Source organism: Ochlerotatus camptorhynchus, unplaced genomic scaffold (genome assembly GCF_037179485.1).
Source record: "Ochlerotatus camptorhynchus isolate MF236.1 unplaced genomic scaffold, CSIRO-AGI_Acam_v1.1 ptg000277l, whole genome shotgun sequence".
NCBI lineage: Eukaryota > Metazoa > Arthropoda > Insecta > Diptera > Culicidae > Ochlerotatus > Ochlerotatus camptorhynchus.
The window spans coordinates 5,509,132-5,532,500 of record NW_027040766.1 but is presented as its reverse complement, the minus strand read 5'-3'; the positions used below and the strand labels follow the sequence as shown (position 1 = coordinate 5,532,500).

The window sequence follows — 23,369 nt, the reverse complement described above, 5'->3', positions numbered from 1 at the left end:
CGGAACGACTGCAGTGAATCGTCCGAAAGATGGTGAACCATCTCCGTCGCAAATGAAACTGCCATTTTGGATCGAAGCGAACAAACTGGTGTACTTTGGTATCTCCAGAGACAGCGTTCTCAGTTGGCTTTCCTAGTTGCAAGTATATGGCAACATTCACACCAGACCAAGACGTGCTCCAACCAGCATTGAATTGGATTGTTGTGTAAGAAAAACTAGCGCTATTTGACTCTTTCACACCAGTGCAAGGCCCAGTCATGCTGCCTATTGCGGGAAGCCTTTCCCCCGGTCGATGGAGGTGCATTCGTCGTCGTCGTCCTTGTATTGGTGCGATGCGTGCTGTTTCACTCATACGTCGTGTTTGACGCTTATCGGTCCGTTACTCGAAAGTAAATGACGAAGAAAACGATTTGGTAAGCGTTTTCATTACCGCTGATTTTCTCCTCCCTTCCATTCATTGATGAAATGGTGAGCGGTCAACCGAGCGGTGAGCTCGCTCATGTCAGCATGCACAATGTGTCGTATGTTCGATTTGCGCTCGATCGGTACGTCCAGGTTTGGGATTTTTCGTTACATGTCTGAATTTTGATTTTTTTAAGTATAGAAATTAAAGACGTAGTCCTACGTAAAAAAAAAAATTAGCAACTGAGTGGAAGCAACCCTGACGGTAGCCTTCCTTAGAGGTATCCATTCCATTTCGTACATTGATACGACCCTTTTCACACAAACGGTCACCACTTGAAATATTTCAAGATTTTTAACTTTTTAACAATTTGTCTATTTGGGCCTTCCAGCAAGGTATCGAATTTTCCACGGAGAAAACTGAGTTGGTCGTTTTTTCTAGGAAGCATAGCCCAGCACAACCAAAGCTTCAACTTTTGGGCAAACCGTCACTCGTCGTCGTCTTCGTGTTGGTGGGCATGTTACCACTCTCTGATCGGTTTTCGGAATTGTCTTTCAGGCTCTTCACCCGTTCTGAAATTATGAACCTACTGGTGATTGCAAACTTTAATGAGCTTCTTGAGCTAAACCCTCAAACTCGTTTTATGTCATTGTACTACGTATACATAACACAGGATGTCAGCCCTTCGCAGCATAATCCCTATCGTGTTTGGTTCTCCAACTTCGGAAATTCAGTTAGTTTTGATTTATCCATGACGCAAGAGATTCGCGGAATCCCAGAGCAACATCGTTTCATGATTGCTCCGTCAATTTTCGCTGCAAAGTTTGGCCAAGTTGATTCCGCAAGATCGTTCTTCACAGATGGATCACTAATAGAGTCGTCCGCTGGTTTTGGTATTTTTAACGAATTTCATAGCGCCTCTCGAATGCTTCAAGCTCCTTGTTCCGTATATGTTGCTGAGCTGGCGGCAATATACTATACGCTAGAAACGATCGCCTCAATTCCACCAGATCACCATTTTATTTTTACGGATAGTCTCAGTTCTGTCGAGGCTATTCGATCCATGAGGCCGGTAAAGCACTCCTCGTATTTTCTCATGAAAATACAAGAGCTTTTAAGTGTTTTATCTTTAAGATCTTTTGTCATCACCTTTGCATGGGTCCCATCTCATTGCTCGATTCCGGGCAATGATATGACGGACTCACTTGCTAAGGTAGGCGCTATGGAAGGCGATATTTACGATCGACAAATCGCCTACGATGAATTTTTCTTCATTTATCGTCAACAGTCACTCGTCAGCTGGCAGAATAAATGGAGCGAAGGAAGTTTGGGGCGATGGCTATATTCGATCATCCTAAGAGTCCTTGGTTCAAGGGGTTAGATGCAGGTCGAGACTTCATTCGTATGATGTCTCACCTCATGTCCAATCACTATTCGTTAAACGCTCACTTGATCCGTGTTGGGCAGCGGGACAACAATCTCTGTGAATGTGGACAAGGCTACCAGGACGTAGATCACATTATTTGGTCTTGTGCTGAGCATCGTGGAGTCAGATTTGAGCTATATGATTACCTTCGGGCTCGAGGTAGACAACCTAACGTTCCAGTTCAGGATATTTTGGCTAGACGCGATCTGGAGTTTATGAAGCTCATATATGTTTTCTTGAAGAATATTAGCCTTAGATTGTAAGTTTGATTAATCTTGTGTAGAGTTGGTATTTTGGTTGTGTGTTTTGTAATAATAGTATAATTACACTGCTGATATCAAGTTAAATAAAAATAAGTTCATGTTTTAGGAATAACGAAATATTTGTACGTTAATCATATTTCAAACCTCCTTCTCCTTCTTTCCGTGCATGAAACTGTAAATCTTCACTAACCTTGAGACGACCGCGAGTACTCGGCTCAATCCGTTTAACTTTAGATTTATGATATTAATAATGTATAACACAAATGATAATTTGGCTCTGTAAAGTTTATTCGGTTGAGCCTGTAAAAATTAATTAATTTACAAAAAAAAACTTTATTCATTTTAAATAATCAAAAGAACTAAACACAAACTCAATTGACCAACCTACCAATTGCGGTCCTAAGTCAACTTTCCGTTCTCAATTTAAAAAAAATATGAAAACTACATATGCCTACTAACTAGTGTCCAATTTGCAAATACATGATTATATTTTCAAAAATTGAAAATATGAAATCGATGGTAATTGATACTCCGAAGGCGCTGCCTCCGGTAAAATATGTAATGGCAAATTGGTTATGTTTGAAAAACAAAAAAATAAAATTGCTCAGCAATTTCTCTATGGTTTTTAAATCTATTGATATCGAGAGATTCTTTAAAGTCTATAGTTTCAAATGGTTTCATTAGATTTGAAATTTGTCAATAAATGGCTGTGCTTTGATTTTTCAAAATATAGCAAGTTTGCTGTTACACATTTTGCCGGAGGCATCGTGTTGGGAGTGTTGATCGATTATCGGATTATCGAGACGTTATACAACCGATTAATTCTTAATTAAATATTTTCGTTAATAATCGATTAGATAGATTATTCGATAGAGTTAATAGACATCACTAATGGCATTCTTGTCCCGTAACGTGAGTAGATCACCTTTTCGTGGTACGTTACGGGATGTAAGGTCTACCACCGATTCCTAGTCCTGCATATTTCAAACTAGGGAACAGGATTTGTCAGTAATCCAAGGAACACATCTTAGTCCTTGTTACTTTTTATGTCTAGTTGAAAGTGACAAGACTCGGCTTTGTCCACAGAGGATGATCTTGAAGCAAGGAAAACATAAGTTAGTTAGTCTTAATCTATGTGATTCCTGATCTTCTATTCATTGATCTCTAGTTTGAAGTTGTTAAGACTAGGGTTCTGATGCATGGTCATTATCGGTGTCATTCCTTAATTTTGTTGCTAAGGAATTCAATTCTGACTGACAGATGGGTGCGCCTTTGGAGGATGTTTCAACACTCCGAAGGGTATAAATAGCGGAACCTTTCAATTAGAGCCGGATCCTTGCGATAAATCACATAACATAAGTTGGTACTTGATCATCAAAAATCGACCCCATTTCAGTGATTTCAAGTGGTATAGAAGGACATCAATCTGTCAAATTGATTTTACCAGCTGTCAAATGAGTTAGAGGATCAAGGGGGTAGTCAATTTTATTAAAATAATTCTAACGTGGTGAATAATGATATGTATTTTTAGTACTCCTGAACGCATGTCTTAGTATTTCCTTAAACATTTACGTTATTTATTTATAATTGTATAGCTAGCTTTAACAAAATCATCACCTTTCTTCACGAGGTAAAATATTAACGTTTGCATTAAAAGAGTAGACATTATTTGCTGATTTTTTATGTGATGACCTGTTACCCAACTAGTTACAGCCCGATTTTGATATCAAACATATTGTTTTTCTGTAATTATGGCCAAAAAAAGGGGGGAAACTCCACGCGTTCATTCTTCTAACTCTTAATATGCGCGGATTAATTTTTTCCATTTTTTTCTTTGTGGTAAACTTAGAATACAAATGTATACACTATTTTTTCTTTGAACATTTTTTTTTGTAACTAATTGCATTAATCTTTGATTTTATTAGGTTTCATATGAGGAAAAATACGACTGGGCAAATTTGGAGTTAAGTGCATAAATTTTGAAGTCCAGAAAGCAGCAGCAAAATCTTCGAATTGTTTGCATTACAGTAAATAACTATTTAACAACGCGCTTGGTTGACTTCTGATCGACTTGAAAATACTAGTGAAAATATCCTTTGAAAAGCCCCCTGTAGAGCTAGTCGAAAAAAGAATTGCCACATTATCAAATGAGCTCCGTCAACAATTTAAACAGCGGATGAACAAAAGAGACGATACATTCTCTGGGGTTCATCTCTTTACACTCATTGCATATTACCTTGACAATTGACAATTCGCCTTTTCGTTCACTCTGTAATTCTTTCCTCCTATGGTAAAATCCATAAAATCCTATAAGGGTCCATGCATTAATTATGTCACGCTAAATCGAGCAAAAAATTACCCCCTCCCCCTCTATCGTGACGTTTTTCCTATACCTAATGCATTGCTTGTCACTAAATCTTAGACTCCCCTCCCTCCTTAGAGCGTGACATAATATATGCATCAACCCTAAGCAAACAGTTCTTGAGTATGGCTCTTTTTGCTTCCTCTCGGCAAGAAAAAGCCACCTAATCAAATTGGAACGTGTTCAATATCGTTGTTTACGTATTGCCCTTGGCTGTATGCATTCAACACACAATATGAGCCTAGACGTCCTAGCGGGCGTAAAACCCCTGCAGAACAGTTTCTGGGAGCTCTCATTAAGAACATTGATTAAATGTAGTGTCAGTAACAACCTTGTGATTGAAAACTTCGAAGAAATGCTCGAATTGAGCATCCAGTCTAGATTCGTGCGAATATATCTTAATTATATGTCATCGGATATTAGCCTTCCTTGCTATAACCCCTCTCGTGTATGCTTTACTAACTACAGTTTCCCCATTGACTATGATCTCTCCATGAAACAGGCTATTCAAGGAGTTCCAGATTAACTTCGACCTATCTCAATTCCCCGCATTTTTGCTGAAAAGTACCAACAAGTCAATTGCGATAGAAGATTTTTCACTAATGGATCACGCATTGATGGATCCACTGGCTTCGGTGTCTTCAATGAATACTCAACCACATTTCGGAAACTTCAGGAACCTTGTTCCGTTTATGTTGCTGAGCTAGCAGCAATCAACTTCACATTGGGTATGTTTCCGACGTGCCCATAGACCATTACTTCATCTTCTCGGATAGTCTCAGTTCGATTGAGGCTATTCGGTCGTTGAAACAAGGTAGGCACTGATCTTATTTCCTTTCAAAGGTAAGGAAGCAGATGTGTGTACTGGTCGAAAGATCATATATGATTACCTTTGTATGGGTCCCCTCACATTGCTCAATCCCAGGCAAAGGTGGGCGCGCAGGAAGGCGAATTTTATGACAGGGAAATTTCACACGATGAATTTTACCATTTAATGCGTTAGAGTACTCTGTCTAGTTGGCAAAACGATTGGACAAATAATTCTCTTGGGCGGTGGTTACATTCCATTATTCCAAATGTTTCTTCGAGAGCGTGGTTCAAAGGTCTGGATGTAAGTCGGGGATTCATTCGAGTGATGTCAAGACTTATGTCCAACCACTGCTCGCTAGACGCACATCTCTATAGAATAAACCTCGTTGACAGCAATATATGTAGGTGCAGAACCGGTTATGATGACATCGATCACGCAGTTTGGTATTGCCCGGGTAATGGCACCTCCAGAGCACGACTATTGGATACCCTAGTGGCCCGAGGTAGACAACCCTTCCGTGAAGTAAGAGATGTATTGGGAACACGTGATCTTCCCTACATGCAAGCGATCTACAAATTCCTTTGTTTGTCTGATGTTAGAGTTTGATGTGACTATCCCCTCCTTTCCAAACAATTTTCCGCCATTGTGTCCCAGTCTTATTATCCTCCTGTTCCTGTGCTACTTGCCCCTGCCCAGCCAGGATTTGGTCAACCGTCCGAGAGTAGTATCTCAAGGAGGTTTCAGAAACCAGTTTCCTACCTAGATCCTTCCAATTGAAATTGTTACCCATTAACCTCGAGCCCACGAGTAATTGGTACTCAATACTAACCTAGAAATACTGCTATTTAAAATGTAAATCAAACATTACTGATTTTGGCTTCACAAAGTGTCACACACGACTGAGCCTAGTAAATAAACGAACGAGTTAAAAAAAAACAAAAAAACACTAAGCAAACATCAGTCTGTGTGTGAAAAATGGTGCACATTTTTTTATTTTCTTTCATTTAGGGGCCTCCCTTAGCTCAGTCGGTAAAGGCGCAGCTACAAAGCAAGACCATGCTGGAGGTGGCTGGGTTCGATTCCCGGTTCGGTCTAGGAATTTTTCGGGTTGGAAAATTTCTCGACTTCCCTGGGCATAGACGTATGATTGGACTTGCCACACAATTATACCAATGTAAAAATGGTACAGGCATCGAAAGCTCTCAATTAATAACTGTGGAAGTGCATCTAGAACACTAAGTTGAGAGCACGCAATAAGCTAATATGCGATATGCAATAAGTTTGAAATGCGAAGAAGAAGAAGAAGAAGATTTTTCTTACCCTTTACTCCTATGAAAAACCCAGAAGATACTGTCAATCTTTCCGTGAAAAGACGGCGGCTTGCTGGTACCATGCACGGTAGCCGCGAAATACCCAATAATGACTATAATAGACTCAATATTGACTACAAAGTAAGCATTTTCGAGGGAAACTAGGACTACTCATTAAATGAGTAAACATTTCCTTCCTTTTTTTTATTTAACGTCGGTCTCTGTTCCGCAATCTAGTGCCAATCACCGACGGACATCGGTTGCCATCCATTGACGGCAATCGAATGTGCAGGAAGGCAGCTTCCACACCTGCGTAGGATATCGCACCCATTCCCAACACACATGGGCCGGGACCAACGGCTTTACTTCCCTTCCGAAGGAAGACGTGACCAGAGATTTTTATGCCTCAGAAAAATCCAGATGAGTAAACATGTTAGCCATTGTTTACGTTTTCGACATTGGTCCTTATGAACGCTGAGTGTCGATATCACGGAAATTTTCTTTTGACACATCAATGTCCAACTTTGCCAGTTATACCACTGAGGCAACACAAAAAAGGGGTCAACTTTTAATTAGCTATTTTGCATATGTTATGTGGATAAATGCAAGAATGACAACTGTAAAAAAATCGAATACATCACACTTAGAAATACCTAATTTTACACGTGACGGAATCCATCTTTGACATAAAGGATGAGACGTAAACAAACATGTCATGTAAAATTAAATGCTCCGAGACTGAAAAGTTCGTTACTCGACGAAGATAACGTTCGATTGAGTTGAATTTCGCGTCTATTATGACTCAATTTAATGTCAAAATTGACGCTCGTATATGTCAGTCTCAGAGCACCTAAATTTACATGGATTTTTTTAAGTGTGATACTTTATAATTTCTCAATGGTGAGTGGAGTAATACGACATGCACTAAACTAAGAACACGGGATATACTACAATAGATCAAATTACTGGTCGCAGTGGTGTTAGGTCCCGAACAGAGGAATGGCATTCTTTGAAAATCATTGTCATTTCGTGACAAAAGCTGTTCTGCAGATATTTTTACGTTAGATCGAGAGTCTTCAGCACTGAAGTGAGGGCTTCATGCCTGCTCCAAGTGGTAGAACTTCCCGTACTTTAAAATCTCTGAACTGGGTGTTGTGTCTTGTTCTGTTGTCTATTTAGTATTAAGTGTTCAGTCTGTTAAACATCTGAAGACATTGTTAATTGTCTTTTAAAAAGCCTTGGCTCTAGCCGATTTTTAGTAAATTTTCTAAGGATAATTCATCGTTCCGAAAGTACCATTAATAAATTTTTCCCGTGTTCCAACCCATCACTCACTCACGAACGACCGGGTGAGTAGAGTCGAGCGTACCATAGTGAGAGTGAAGGTCAAACGGAAAACGTAAATATTTCCGTGCTGGTACCTACATACGTAGGGTAGGACAGTCCAAAACGCACCCCTGGGTTAAAATGACCCTGTGCGGTTTTTCCTTGCTGTCCCATTATCAATTATAACCTTTAACGTGCAAAATTGGTAGTTCAGTGCTTAACGCGAAGCTTACCGCCAGGAAAATAAATATACAAATGTGGCACCTTTTTATTTTTCTAAAAATATTTAAAAAAAAAACAATGCTTTCAACGTAAATTTTCTCTTCTCTTTTTTTTCCAATATTTAAGAAAAATCAAAGCGCGCCAAATTTTGACATTGTGGCTGAAAACTGCACGTAAAATCCCATAATCAGTAATCAGAAAGCATCAATAATCCACGTGAGGTCAATTATACCCCAGGGGTGCACTGTGCTCTGTTCTCCCCTACCAATAAACTAGCCTCCGGCAGACTTCTGCCTGAAGTTACGGCAGTATTTTGCGTGATAAGAAGTTACAATCAACGTCCAGCCGCCTCTGCTGGGCACGATACGAATGACGTAATCATGTTTTGTGTAAGCTTGAATGAAAGTTTTCTCGTTCACTTGATACTACTACAGTCGAATCTTCAAGCCACTGATGCCTTAAAAGTTGCCGTTGCCCTCAGAGTAAAAAGTTGAAGCTGAAATTGATTTATGGTTATAAAATTGATTCCTGCAGGAGCCCGCACCCGGTTGGAGATTTCTAGGCCAAAAACAAACCCCTGTGGAATCAGCGATGGAGTTGGTGGGGGGAGGGGGGTAGACGTGTTTTTCCTTATTTTCGCGCTTGCGAGTCGGGGTTCGGTGGAAATGAAAAGGCGCGAACCGATTTGAGGATAGGTTAGGTGGTAGTAGGTAAGTAGAATGAGATGAATGAGCGTGGACGTGACGATGATGGTAGCTGATTGGCTACATAAGTAGCTCGTTTGTACTCGCTCACAGTGTGCTTTGGTTTCAATTTGGAGCTCGCTTCCTTTTTATGGGTTGAACAACTTTCTCACAGGCTCCTTGTGACGGCAATGAATCAATCAATCGGGAGCAAGTTGTGCTCCGTTGTATTCGTTGAGGGAGTGAAAGCGATTTAAAGTGTTTTCGTAACGGTCAATGATCGAACCGGGTCAAAACAAAAAAGTCATATCAGAACATATCCGTAAGTTGAATCCGCGAAGAACCGGTAGAGACTGGAAACAATCATAAACATAAGACTGACCAATGACCATTCACTTGATCTGGAAATACAGAAAGGTCCAACGGATTACTAACTGACAGACGATGATCATAAACTCTGTTTTAAAAAAAATGCAAATAAACGCGAAATATGCCCATTTTTTGGCAATCTGCTTAATAACAGCCTCACCAAGGCAGACAGCGCTTGAAACGCCCCGGAACCTGCCGAGGCAAGCTGCTAGAATTAATAACGCATGAATGAGAAAACCATAACCGCATACGGCATTTCCCTCCGCACCAGGTTCTCAAAATTTCCGCCTGACGGCTGAAGGCTAAAACAAACACGATAATAAAATATGGCAGTAAAAATTCATAAGACGACTGACATAAAAAGAAATCCCATCTGCCCACGCGAATAATGCAAACCTGGTAGACACTGAAATAGAGTTCGAATCAAGTCCATTCCACGAGAATAGCTATATCCAAATCCAGGCAGCTGTTCTGTGCTGGTTGTGAATTTATCGTAGACATTACAAGCGGCTTTTCCGTTAGATTAATCGCCAATTCGCTCCGGATAAGGTACACTCTTGTGTCGATGCCCCGCAAGTGACTGGAACTGATTGCAAAGCCGTCGATTTAATTCGATTTTCCGGTGAAAATATGTCTTCTGCAAACAAGTGAAGGCATTCCAACGACCACTCCGAGGGGCTTCCCAGTAAACAAATATATCAATTTCGAGAAGTCGATAGAGGAACATTTTTTACGCCTCAAGTGCAGCACTACTTCCATTCATCGGCTCATTCATCATCGGTGGAGTGTAGTGTGAAATACGCCCCCAACATCACAGTTCCCATCATGTAGGTACGTTCATAACTCGATCGAGCATACACCACAACGACGACGACGACGGCGGCATGCCATGCTCGTTGAAACACGTGCCCCCCAAAGCAAATAGACAACACGCATTCGACCGATCCAGCATGTAGAAATCTACTCCGTAGCAACGGAAAAGTTGTGTTGAATGAATGTTCGAAAACTTATACTTGCCAGTCTCGGGTGATATAAATAATAGTAAGTTCCGCAACGACGACGACGACGCCCGCGGCTTGGCCTATCCATCCAGATATGCTGTCTGGCTGATGCCAATTGCAACATACCAGTGTATCAAGTAAATGCTAGCAGATTGCGATTCGATTTCAACTCATATTCATATTCAAGGCGGTTTAATCTTAATTGTCTCCAGCAAGCTGAAGCGCGAACGTTCGATTGCTGGTTTGTGGGGGTGGAATGTGTGTGTGTGTGAGTGTGTGGAATTGTTAGTTGGTGTTGCCATCTGGTCTATCACTGCAGTATATGACCCACAAAGCCAATCTTGTTGAGAAATAAACCGTTACTCAATGGCTTTTAATTTGAAAAACGGCATTCAGTTTCTGGTGCTGTTCGCCACACGTACAGGAATAGTGCGGTGGGTGGTGCCATCTTAGAATTTCCTCGAAGTTCCATCAAGGGGGTCTTTTTGGGTTTCCTTTGTAATTTATCGATAGTACTTTAATAATTCTCTTCTGAAAACTGTAATTATGTATGCACTTTGCTTCAAATCTTAAGGCCAAGTTTAACCGTTATTCAAACACGTGTAGTTTCTCTCAGAGTCTCTCTTAGCTCAGTTGGTTAAGGCGCAGCTACAAAGCAAGACCATGCTGGAGGTGGCTGGGTTAGATTCCCGGTCTGATCTAGGAATTTTTCGGGTTGGAAAATATCTCGACTTCTCTGGGCATATAGTTATGATTGTACTTGCCACACAATTATACCAATGCAAAAACGGTACAGGCTTCGAAAGCTCTCAATTTATAACTGTGGAAGGTGCATCTAGAACACGAAGTTGAGAGCACGCAATAAGCAAATATGCGATAAGCATTAAGCTTTATATGCGAAGAAAAACAAGAAAAGAAGAGAAAGTAGTCTCTCTAGAAGAGTCACAAAATATGTTGCGAAAGAGCGCTGGCAGTGTTGCCAATATAAGTGTAGAAACGTCAACCATTAAAATAATTACTTTCAAAGAGAGATTGGGAAAGTCAAGATCCCCCGAAGACATCCGAAATGTTCCTAGTGCCTTCGAGGACGTGAACAGAATCTTATTTGAGTCAACACTAATCATACGACCTATCGGACCATACGAAATATCAAAAGAAGATCATTTTTTATCAGATTGGTGGTTATTCCGAGAGTCGAAGGGACTTCTGGCATTATTTAGTGAAGTGAGAAAAGTCACGTCTGGGTGACGTGACTCTTCATTTGATTTGCACGGATAGTCACGTCACCACAACAGTCACTTCGACTCTCGGAATAACCTCCATTTGGTCTCCAGAGCAAAACGGTCACACACGCACATGTTCTGGGTATTCCCGGAGTAGTGACCAGAATCTGACTTGAGCCAAAACTCATCATGCGAATCGTAAAATCACAAGGAAAATTTGATAAGTAGATGTTAATTGATCATATTAAGGGTTCAGCAATACATTGTCAATAGCTATGCATGTTACGGGTGCTGCCGTAGAGGTGACCCGATGATATTATATACTACATATCAACCCAAGTTACAATTTTGGTTTTATGAAGGTTCTGTAGACCACGATTCAAACTTGTAGAATGCTATAAAACCTCTATAAAACTTGCAATGTTACTTGGGAATATTCAATATCGTACCTGATAATATTATACATATCGACATTCAAAAATATGATAATGAGTACCCAGAACTACATTGACTAAAGGGTGATACGGTCAAAATTTGGTCAAGGGAAAACGCGTGTAAATCGGTGAAATCGTTTATTTAAAAAATCAAATTAAATTTCTTTTTCAAGTTCAATTAGTATAAAATTCAGGAAAAATATTCAGTTAGGCTTCCGCTTTTCCAAATCCGAATTGCCGGGCCTTACGCTTGACCCCTGCCATCAGATTTTGTACAGCCACCTTGTCCACCTTCTTCGCCGCAGAAAGCCAGTTTGCCTGGAACTGCTGCTCGCCCTTAGCAGTTTTTTTGGTCTTCTTTAGGTTCCGCTTGACAATAGCCCAGTATTTCTCAATTGGGCGGAGCTCTGGCGTGTTGGGAGGGTTCTTGTCCTTGGGAACCACCTGCACGTTGTTGGCGGCGTACCACTCCATGGCCTTTTTACCGTAATGGCAAGATGCCAAATCCGGCCAAAACAGTACGGAACAACCGTGTTTCTTCAGGAAAGGCAGCAGACGTTTATTCAAACACTCTTTCACGTAAATTTCTTGGTTGACAGTCCGGGAAGCTATGAAAATGCTGCTTTTCAAGCCACAGGTACAGATGGCTTGCCAAACCAGATATTTCTTTGCGAACTTTGACAGTTTCATGTGCTTGAAAACATCTGCTACCTTTCCCCTTCCTTTTGCCGTATAAAACTCCTGTCCCGGAAGCTGCTTGTAGTCGGCTTTGACGTAGGTTTCGTCGTCCATTACCACGCAGTCAAACTTCGTCAGCATCGTCGTGTACAGCCTCCGGGATCGCGCTTTGGCCGTCGTATTTTGTTTATCATCGCGATTTGGAGTCACTACCTTCTTGTAAGTCGATAGTCCGGCTCGTTTTTTGGCTCGATGCACGGTTGTAGACGATACACCCAGCTTATTTGCGGCATCTCGGAGAGAGAGGTTAGGGTTTCGCTTGAAACTACCGGCAACTCTTTTTGTCGTCTCAGCGGCTTCCGGGTTTCGATTTCCCCCCGATCCAGACTTCCTGGCTGTCGACAAACGTTCCCCAAACACTTTAATTACATTTGTAACGGTTGATTTGGCAACTTTTAGCGATTTTGCCAACTTTGCGTGCGAGTAGCTCGGATTTTCGCGATGCGCGAGCAAAATTTTGATACGCTGCTCTTCTTGCTTGGACAGCATTTTGACAACTGAAGAGTGAATTCCAAAATCAAAATAGGAGCAACATTCTACACACACACACACCTTCAAAATGAGGGGTGTTCAGGTTTTTTAAATGCAAAATTGAAAGAAATACGTCAAGTTGATACTGACCAAATTTTGACCGTATCACCCTTTATTACCGGACTGATGATTTCTTGGCTCAAATTAAAATAAAATCTTATTTGAGCCACGATGGCATCATGAAATATCGAAAATTCAAATGAAGATCATTAGCGACGGGACCTTATTGGATATGAAGTATCTAGGGGCATTGGCGTAGCTCTGGGGAGTCTAGGGGGACTATAGCCCTCCTAGGATTAGTATAGCCCTTCCTAGGAGTAATGTGGCTCCCTCCAGAATTTTAGCTACAATTATTTATTTACCTTACACATCGAAATTTTTCACTAATTGCCTAATAAAGCAGTTAAAAAATAAATTTAGCCCCCTGGTATTTTTTTTAGTTACGCCAATGTCTAGGCGTCTGATAAGCAGTTATCGATTGTGGTTTTAATCATATCTCAACTAATCATTGACCAGCAGATGAATTTCCAATCTCAACATACGTATAAGCAAGCCGTTTGCTTCACCATTGCTATTTATGTAATGGGACAAACCGTTTGGATATTTTTTCAGGACAAAGCTGTTCACCTAGTATTATGAAAATAAGGGTGACTAGCAGCATATCCATTTAAAAAATCAGTTATGTCAAAAACGCATATAGGACCAACTTGGGATGAGCGGCAGAACAGCACATGAGAATTGAGGTTCGATTTGACTTATAAATATGTCAATCCGAATTGGCAAAGCTGGATGATTTCTAAGATAAATGAAATTTGATTAACTATTTTCAAAAAGTACCCCGATAAATGAAAGTATATGCTCCAAACACACATGTTTTTTTACGCTTAAGGGGAGGTTCTCATTCAAATGGCCCAGAAGTAAGTAAAGTTTGGCATTTTTTGTGGCCCAGTGAAAAAACATAGAAGGACGCGGATTTGAAATTCAAAAAGCTTAGAACTTCGTCTGTATTTCCAATTTTTTACAAGGCGAAAAAACAATATGGCGCCCGTGGTTACGTTTTGAGTGAGGTTGTGTACGTATGGAATTAATCGGTAATCCTGTTCACCGACGATAGCATGTTTACCGTCGATCCCGTATCAAATTCTAGAACCGACCGGTATATTAGTTCTCTTCCGGTAAAAGACGTGGCCGACGAGCAAAAGAACGTGTATCTGACAAAGCATCCTGCTAGCGTTATGGTGTTTGGATTGGTGGCTTCCGATGGCAAAAAAATGGACCCGGTGTTCATTCCAGAAGGCGACAAGGTCTACACGGAGGTCTACATCGGGATTTTTAGTCAGTATGTTCTTCCGTGGATCAAAGAACAGTACGATTCGAAGCCAAATGTTGTATTTCAACAAGATGGGGTTCCGTGTCACACCTCGAACCGCACTCAGAAGTGGTTGCAGGAACATCTTCCGTTCTGGGCGAAGGATATGTGGCCACCATCCAGCCCCGATCTTAATCCGCTGGATTACTCAATATGGCGCGTCATGAAGGCCAAGGCGTGTTCTAAACGCCACCTGGAGAAAAATTGATCCAGACTATAGTATTAGAACCTGCCGTGCATTCCGGAAGCGTGTGGAGGTCGTAATTGCAGCAAGTGGAAGCTCGATCGATGATTAACATAGTTCAAGACTCTGAGAAACATCCACCTTTGAATAAATAAAAAAAAAATTGAAAACGAAATTTTTGAGAATTTTTTTTTAATTTTGACATTGCTCAATGGTGCAAACATTATCACGCTTACGGTATAACATTCTAAGAGGGCTTAGCATTATCTCTTGTAATCTATATATATATCTATATATATATAAATAAATTTCTATCTGTCTGTCTGACCCTTATAGACTAGGAAACTACTGAACCGATCGGCGTGAAAATTTGTATGGAGGGGTTTTTGGGGCAGGGAAAGGTTCTTATACAAATTAAACAGAAATTTCTGCAGAACTCGAGAACTAATCAAGCAAATGGAACCAAATTTGGCATGTGGCGATCATAGAGGGTAGCACCTTAGATAAGAGGGGGGGAGGGGGCAAAATACAATATAGCATGCTTTTTTTTAATTGGCGCATAAACTCAAGCTAATATTGAATCCCGAGCAAGGCCGGGCACACTCAGCTAGTCTCTTATAAATCGCTCTCTGATTACACAATTTCCTCAAACTGGTAATAATTTCCAAGAATTGGCTTAATTTTGTCTCATTTTATCTCTATGAAATTCCTTTAGAATATTCTTAATAATTTCCTTGGTACGCTCTTCAGAAATGACCGTCACATTCTTCTCAGACTTATCCTTTGAACTGCTTTGTAGGGAAGATCAGAATTGTTTTGAAATCCTCTTCAGTATTTCCTAAGTACTTTGCCAAAAAGGCCTTGAAAGTCGCATATAAATTGCCAGATTTCTTAAAATTTTATAAACGAATAAAAAAAAATCTCCATGCAATTGTCATCAGAGTTTGCAAAAGACAATTTAAACCGTCTTCACTTCATCAAAGCCTGCACAGACTGCATACTTACACTTCACTGTAAACTATTTTCAGAATTACATGAAAATTCTGAAATTTAGGGCAATTCAGAATTCTAAAGTATTTCAGACTGCTAACTTTACATTTACAGATAGTTTGAAGCTCTATTTAGAAATCCAATTAATTATCCGTAAATATATCACGAACATACTTCAAAGTCCTGGTGGTTGTCTAGATTCAAAAGCCTTGCTAATTTTCCAAAGCTCCAAAGCTCAATTTATTGTTTTCAGGAACAGTTTTCGATTTATCTAAATTCCAAAATTAGGGAAACTCCTTCATATTGAAATATTGATTCTTATAAATCCAGGATTAAAAAAAAAAACTAATTATAGCCAAAATCTAAACAAGAACTCCAAATTTAAAAAAAAAACTGGCTCGATATTTTTAAAAATTTTAAAAATTTTGACAGCCAACAATGTTTAGAAAATGTCTCAATTTTCATGTTTCTGCAATTTCATATATGATGTTGCAATAATGATCAACGTTGTTGGTTTTTAGTTATTAAAGTAGTATGTTTGGGTTTTTATTTTTTGATTAGAGCGTCCATGAAAAGCAACACATTGTAAAAATCTGGGAAAATCTGGAACACATTTCAAAAATCTGGAAATAAACGTGATCTGTCTGTGTATCTGGCAAGGCGACTGAAAATCTATAAAATCCAGATAAATCTGGAATACTGGCAACGCTGCTCCTGAAGTTCTTCAAACTTCCCTGTAGTGCTCGCTATTTTTCTTATGACGTTTCAGGAATTGCCTTAAAATGAGTGTAACTGCCCTAAGGATCACAAAATTTCCTGACATTTAATGCATTTCCGTAATAATTCCAGACAGCAGTGAAGTTGAGTTAAGTTTCCAAATTTTTTCAGAAGTTCTCTTAGCTTCTCTTTAAGAGCAATATTTCTTAACTTTCAGAGCTCTTAAGTTAGTTAAATCATATTTTTCATAAATGAGCCATTAAAATTAGTTTCTTTGACACATATTTTTTTTATGAATGCAAAAATACACTTTTGTACAGAACATACTATGACTCATACTAACATACTCTATCTTAGTTTATTTCAAAAATGTATTGCTTTTTTAACCAAAAGTTACCCATTTGGGAGCACAAACTACTCAAAAGGTGGCAGATTGAGCCACGTGGATCTGAAATAAGCTGTGCTTAGTAAATACTTATCCAGAAGGTATCATTTGTATCTAGTTGTATTCAACGACAGGCAATAGAAAATATGGAAAGTACATTAGTTGTCCATTTGGGCGCATCCTTAGTGAAAATGTAATGCTTAGCAAGTGTTGTTTCGATGATTTTATTTCAGCCTTAGTTTGAATAATTGTTATATATGAACAACGTTGACCTTTGTTCAGCTTTTAAATATCTAAATCTGGTGATTTCATTCAGTCGAAAGCTTAACAGCAATATAAATTTATAGCATTTTAAAACATTAAATAACAGTATTTCTAGTATTATTTTTTTTAAATTTCATGGGATTCCACTTCATATCTAATATTTTTATAGGACTGCTTTACGAAGGGGCTGACTAATTGGATACAATTCGCTTTATATACTTATAATCAACAATATATTCAGCCTGGTGTTAACCAGCTTTGGACACCTTAAACCAACCAACAATCAGCATCTGTTTTAAATGTTCAGCTTGAATTGTTACTTGGGTTAATATTAAAAAAAAGCTATGTGGTCTCATATAATAAATGTTATTTGATAACTGCAGCAGGAGCTTGTGTTTTCATGTAGAAATAGGAATTTGAGCGGGGTTCTCTCTGTTTATACTCTTTAGTATGACTATGATTGCCCTGAATAGAACATTTTGATAGGAATTTTAGTTGGGACATGTTCAGAAATTTAGCTCTTTTGGAAAATCTTGGTGGCCCTGAAAAGGGCCGACAGTAGTACAAGCTTAAAGCCTTTGGAAGATGATGATGATGTGTAGGTAGCTGGATCAGTAAATAAGACCGGACAATCCCATATTTTTCGGTTCAATGATTGATTGGCACTGGTGTCTGCGACAAGTTGGAAGGGCGCAGAATATCAGTGTTCACCCAGCTAAACCCAACAAACAATCGCCTATTGAAGAAACGACTTCTTGGCCATTTTATTCAACTACATGCTTAATAGTACTTGTACTATTTTTAATAATAACTTCTGTTCAGTATTTGTTCACACAAATCTGGAGAATTTATTCAACCACAACACATTGAACTACTGGTGTTGTATAAGGTATGTCGAGAAGCTTTTATTCGACTTATATGAGTTGTAACAGAGTTTTATACGATAACATTTTTGATTATTCAGCGTTTATTAGACATCACTGCTTCCTTAAACCAGTGATTGCTCTTCTGTATACGCTTGATTCTCATGTGAAGTAATGTTTAATTAGATATCATTATACATTTATTAAACGATTATTCAAACTGTGGGAAAATTAACCCGAAATAAGAGGCAGGGGGACAAGGACAAGGAAGGGTGTGTGTGTTTTCTTAAGTGTATTGTATATTTCAATATTGCTGACGTGGCTCGCACCACACAGATATTAGAAAATTTATTAAATACTTATAACATGCCGTTGTTTGGGAATCGAACCATGTACCTTCCGATCACCAGCCGCTTGCCTTGTCATCTGAGTTATCCTAGAATTCATGTGTGTGTTTTCTTAAGTGTATTGTATATTTCAATATTGCTGACGTGGCTCGCACCACACAGATATTAGAAAATTTATTAAATACTTATAACATGCCGTTGTTTGGGAATCGAACCATGTACCTTCCGATCACCAGCCGCTTGCCTTGTCATCTGAGTTATCCTAGAATTCACCATATGGGCAACTCAATGATCTATAAAAGCTTGCATGAAAATAAATACCTATCGGCACTCCCGATCGCAACTCCAGCTCCTTCAAGGCCCTGTGGGAATGATTAATTCATTCATCGTTGTTTTAAATGAGACCAATGTTGCCTCTTTCCATCTCCAAATCGAAAGAAAGGATGTTCGGTTATATTTTAAATTAGATCAATGCATTCATTGTCGTGAGTCATGTGATCTATGATTACTATTTAAATTAATTATGTTCTACACAAATAAAAAAAGGGTTGAGCTTGAGATTGAACTCATGACCTTCTAATTGGAAAGCGGAAACGGTAACCACTACTCTACTGATTTCACCTTGTTGTAAGACTGAATCAGTGTTATCGAATAATGAATCTAATACGTCGTTTATAAAGCATTTACAAATCATGTGATTACAACATGGACGCATAGTGGTATAAGAGCTATTATGCTGACTGTATTCACCTTTATTCAGCAATATTGTAAAGTGATGCAATGAAATCTAATAAAGGAGCTGGAGAACATTTATTAGACGTCTAAAAGCATGTTATCAAATCAATTGAAAACAGTCGAATCAAAGTGTCAATGTATGTACAAATTACACTTATTCAGTTTGTTATTAGATCGAACTTCTGGCGTTGAATTGGGAAGACATTTAACACTTTTACAACTTTCAATAAGTTAATTAATCAGATCAGAGCAAAAAGTGGAACCATGAGCTTTTTCAGCACATAATACGACAACTCTTTTTATTCAGCATTGTACACTGTTATACAGCATTTATTCAAAATATATGCTTATTTGTGACTTTGAATTGTTTTTTGGTGGTATAAGAGCTATTTTGCTGAGTGTATTCACCTTTATACAGCAATATTGTAAAGCAATGCAATGAAATCTAATAATTGAGCTAGAAAACATTTATAAGACGTTTAATAAAGCATTTTATTCAATCATTTGAAAACAGTCGAATAAAAGCGACAATGTATGTGCAAATTATACTTATTCAGTTTGTTATTAGATCAAACTTGTGGTTCTGAATAAGGAAGACAGTCAACGTTTATAAAGCTTTTAATAAGGAAATTAATCATATCAGAGCAAACGGCGGAATAAAAGCGCATCTATCGATCTCAATGAGCTTTTTTCAGCACATAATTCGACATCTTGTTTTATTCAGCATTGTACACTGTTATACAGCATTTATTCAATGTGCATGCTTATTTGTGACTGTGAATTGTTTGTTGGGAAGCTCATTCCCTTTTTAGTTTTTTCTCGTTAAACTCCTTCTCTCAACAAGTTGGTAAATCTTAGCAGCAGAAAGAAGCTTAACACTATTTTCGGCAAGTTTATGGTTCTTCTTTATGCCTGTTCAGATAAATTAGTACTTTTCTTTCACAGCTGAAAAAATCTATACGATTAATCGTTAATCGAATAAGTGTAAAAGTCCGCTAGGCATCCTTAGAAAATAGTGTAATTTCATGTTTGTTGGTAGTCCTTCGAAAATGTCGACTAGCAGAATTGCAACCAGCAGGAGTAACCCAAGAACCAATCGTCATCGATTCTCTCTTTTGATGACCATGGCTTCACTAACCTATTTCGCACTATATCTGCTATGCTCTTATATCATCCAGAACAACAAACGTATCAATGAATGTGTTTGCCGTCGAGTTATTAACGAAACAGAAAGTCGATGAAGAGAATCGATCAAAATCACTTGCACCCCTGCTTCCAAGTTTGGTTACAAGATTACAACTCTGGAGAGCAGTTTGTGCGGTCGTTGGAGGCGTGTGGTTCTGAATATGGCGATGAGTGTGCAAAATGTTACACAATTGCATCCTCCCTATTCGCACACGCCCGAAGATCGAAGGCGAATGCTACTTCAGCTTGTTTCGTCTACTAACGACTCTCTCTTTACAGTGTTGGGGACGCAGCTTATGCATGTACGTAATTGGTGTATTTGGTAGTTATTTCGACGCTTTTGGACAATGCATGACATTTACCACTTTTTCAATAGTTTTTTGTTGAAAATTAACAAGCATTGCTATCGGTGCGTAGAAATATTTCTGATCGATTGGTCATAAAATTATTGAAATTGTTCCAGGGGCAGCTGAGTTATTAACGTTCAAAATCTTTCATAATTTCGTTACATGTTCCATTTTCGGTTTTCACCAAGTGTACCCCCATATTGAAATCACAGACGTAGTCCTATGTCAAAATAGCAATCTTAAGGCACCCTCAAGTTTGATGCATTGCCCCATAATATGTGTCTTAGCAAAAAATGGTGATTTGTGATGAAGGTTTAGAGGTCGCGCAAATGGTTTGAAGTTTGTTTGGGGATTTCTATGGAAGAAGTTGAAATTTCGCAAATATCGCACTAACTTTGCTTCTAATAGTCTAAATGCTGAAAAAATTCAATCTGTAGCTTAAAGACAACTACCAACAAGCCTGTGTTGTCAATTTGGTAGTGATTCAAGTGAGACAAAAATGTGAAAAATGGCAAAATAGAGTGAGTTGAAAGTTGTATATGTGCCTAACTACAACACCAATTTCATCACAACAACAGCAGGTCACAAACACAGATTCAATTTTGACCCATAAGCAGAGACACTTACGCGTGATCCACAGGACCAAGAAGAATATCCTTCCAATGATAAAAATGTTCAAATCCGATACAGAAAAAGCCATCAAACGAGGGGATGTCCCAATGAGTGGGGAGAAGAACTCACCTTCAATTCACGAAATATTAACAACAGGGAATTGGCAATTCCACTCTTCCCATCCAAATTGCTTCAATCAGACGCCCTCATGATCCCATCCCTACCGAATGAATTTATATGGTTTTATGAAAATATGTGTATGTATATGAAATTTATATGAAATACGATACGAGATAATTCATATAGTGCCTGCGCTACCTTGGCGCTACCGATCAAATCCTGTGCAACACTTGCGCCACACTTTCAACCACATTTTCTTCAAATCCTTCTCGTTTTTGAAGACGTTCTCTGTTTTCCGGAGCTTGCCCTTCATAATCGCCCAGAGTTTATCTATTGGTCAGAATACCGACTACATGAATCAACAATAATGAAAATCAAAAATTTCGCATGGTTATTCGTAAAAATTCCCTACAAACTTAAAACTATTTGTGCGACCTCTAAACCTTCATTAATTTTCACCGTATTTTGTATAGATTCAATGGGGTTATGAATCGAACTGACTGAAAATTAGCCTATAAGATTGCAAATATTATTTCAAAATGATTTTATATTGCCTGTCGTGGGGCAACTAGATTCAAATGAAAGTATCTGAATTTTGTAGTAATTATTTTCTAGTTTTAGATCCACGTGGTTTAAGCTGCCACCGTCTATTGTTCTTCGAGTGGTTTATGCTCAAAACTGGTCTATTTTTAATTACAAAGCGATATATTTTTGCAAAGATAGAGACATACTCTACACTACAAAGTAGTGTATTTATGCTTTCTGAAGTGCTTTGTAGGACATACCTAATTTTTATAACAACTTCAAAAAGTGTTATATTATAAAAAGATATCCACAATAAAAGAAATGTAGTTTATTTCTTCTATAGACTTTTTAAAAATATTTCATATAAACAGCTTTTCTAGCTCAACATAAAGCATACTTGAACTCAAAACAAAACCGGAAGGTCGATCATTGCCGTTTTCAAGTACAACTTTTTGCCACAATGACATAATAAAAATGTTTTGCACGTAAATTTTCTTTAGAATTTTAGAAAAAACAGACTTGCTTAGATTTTCGTTTTTTTTCAATATTTTTAAAATAATCAAAATATATTTTTGTCGGAGTGGGTTTGCTTTAAAGAAAACTCTGATTTTCTTGGATTGTTGATTTAATTTTTCCATATTTTAAGTAAAATTTAAACGCAACAGAATTTGTTTGCTTGTTTTGGACATTACGGTTCCGGTAACGTCAAAACATGAATTAATAATACTCACATCACTCAAAATGCTGCTCCTCTTTCGATGCTCGCACCAACTCGGTTACTCTCCTCCAGTTTCAGTATTCACTTTAAATAAATCACTTTAGCACTCCTCGACGCTAACCGTGAACTAAACAAACACACTACACAGGGCAATTGAAAGCAAATAAATCAAGCATCAATAATAAGCTGCTGCTGCTCTGGCTGCCCGCTCGGTTGTTCCCATCAATTAAATGCATTAACATTTTCCCCATTAATTCAGCGCTCGATTTTCCGAATCGCGAAAGAAATGCCGGTTCAATCCGATTTACCGTATGCAGCGTCAAATTCACTCTCGGTTTGCTCGCACTCACGCACTAACTCACTCTCGCACTATGTGGATTTCAATTGATGTTTAATTACCATTAATTTCACTTGATTTTCATCACTGAGCTTCATGCATTATGCCTCCGGGCGATGTTGGTTGATGCTGCAAACGTACACTATTGGTTTTTAATTTCTCCACCGGTGAACTGTTGGGAAATGGGGGGGTTGAGAGGAGGAGTAGAATTTTAATTATGCTCTTTGCTCTCATTTCCTCACGCAAATAGTGAACCTCCAGCCGAGTGCCGAAAATTAATCGTTCGATGTTTGCAAATCCACGCCCGTGAAACTGATGTCCATACTCTGGACATCCCCGGGGAAAAATGTAAATGTTTCAGAAATTATGTAAATTTTAGTTGCATTCGAAATGTGTTTTGAAACTTTTAAGTTTAAACTATCTTTTTTATTTGATTTAAGGTTCAATTGTCTGTTTAAATGTACTCAATTTAATTAAATATTCAATCGTTTTTCGTCTAATACGAATCTTTCCATTTGTTAGATTAGTTAAATTTTCAATTGATTATGCACTCTGAATTTCTGTGACTT

General features: G+C 38.6%; 1 protein-coding gene across 1 annotated transcript in view; it reads right to left on the bottom strand.

Moving 5' to 3' along the window:
* LOC135706337 (CD151 antigen-like) overlaps window positions 1-23,038 on the bottom strand; it is a 156,880-nt gene extending 133,842 nt beyond the window's left edge. Inside the window, exon 1 of the mRNA XM_065227954.1 lies at window positions 22,477-23,038. The gene's annotated coding sequence lies outside the window, so the exon portion shown is untranslated. The remainder of the gene's footprint in view (window positions 1-22,476) is intronic.
* Between the last annotated feature and the right edge of the window lie 331 nt (window positions 23,039-23,369).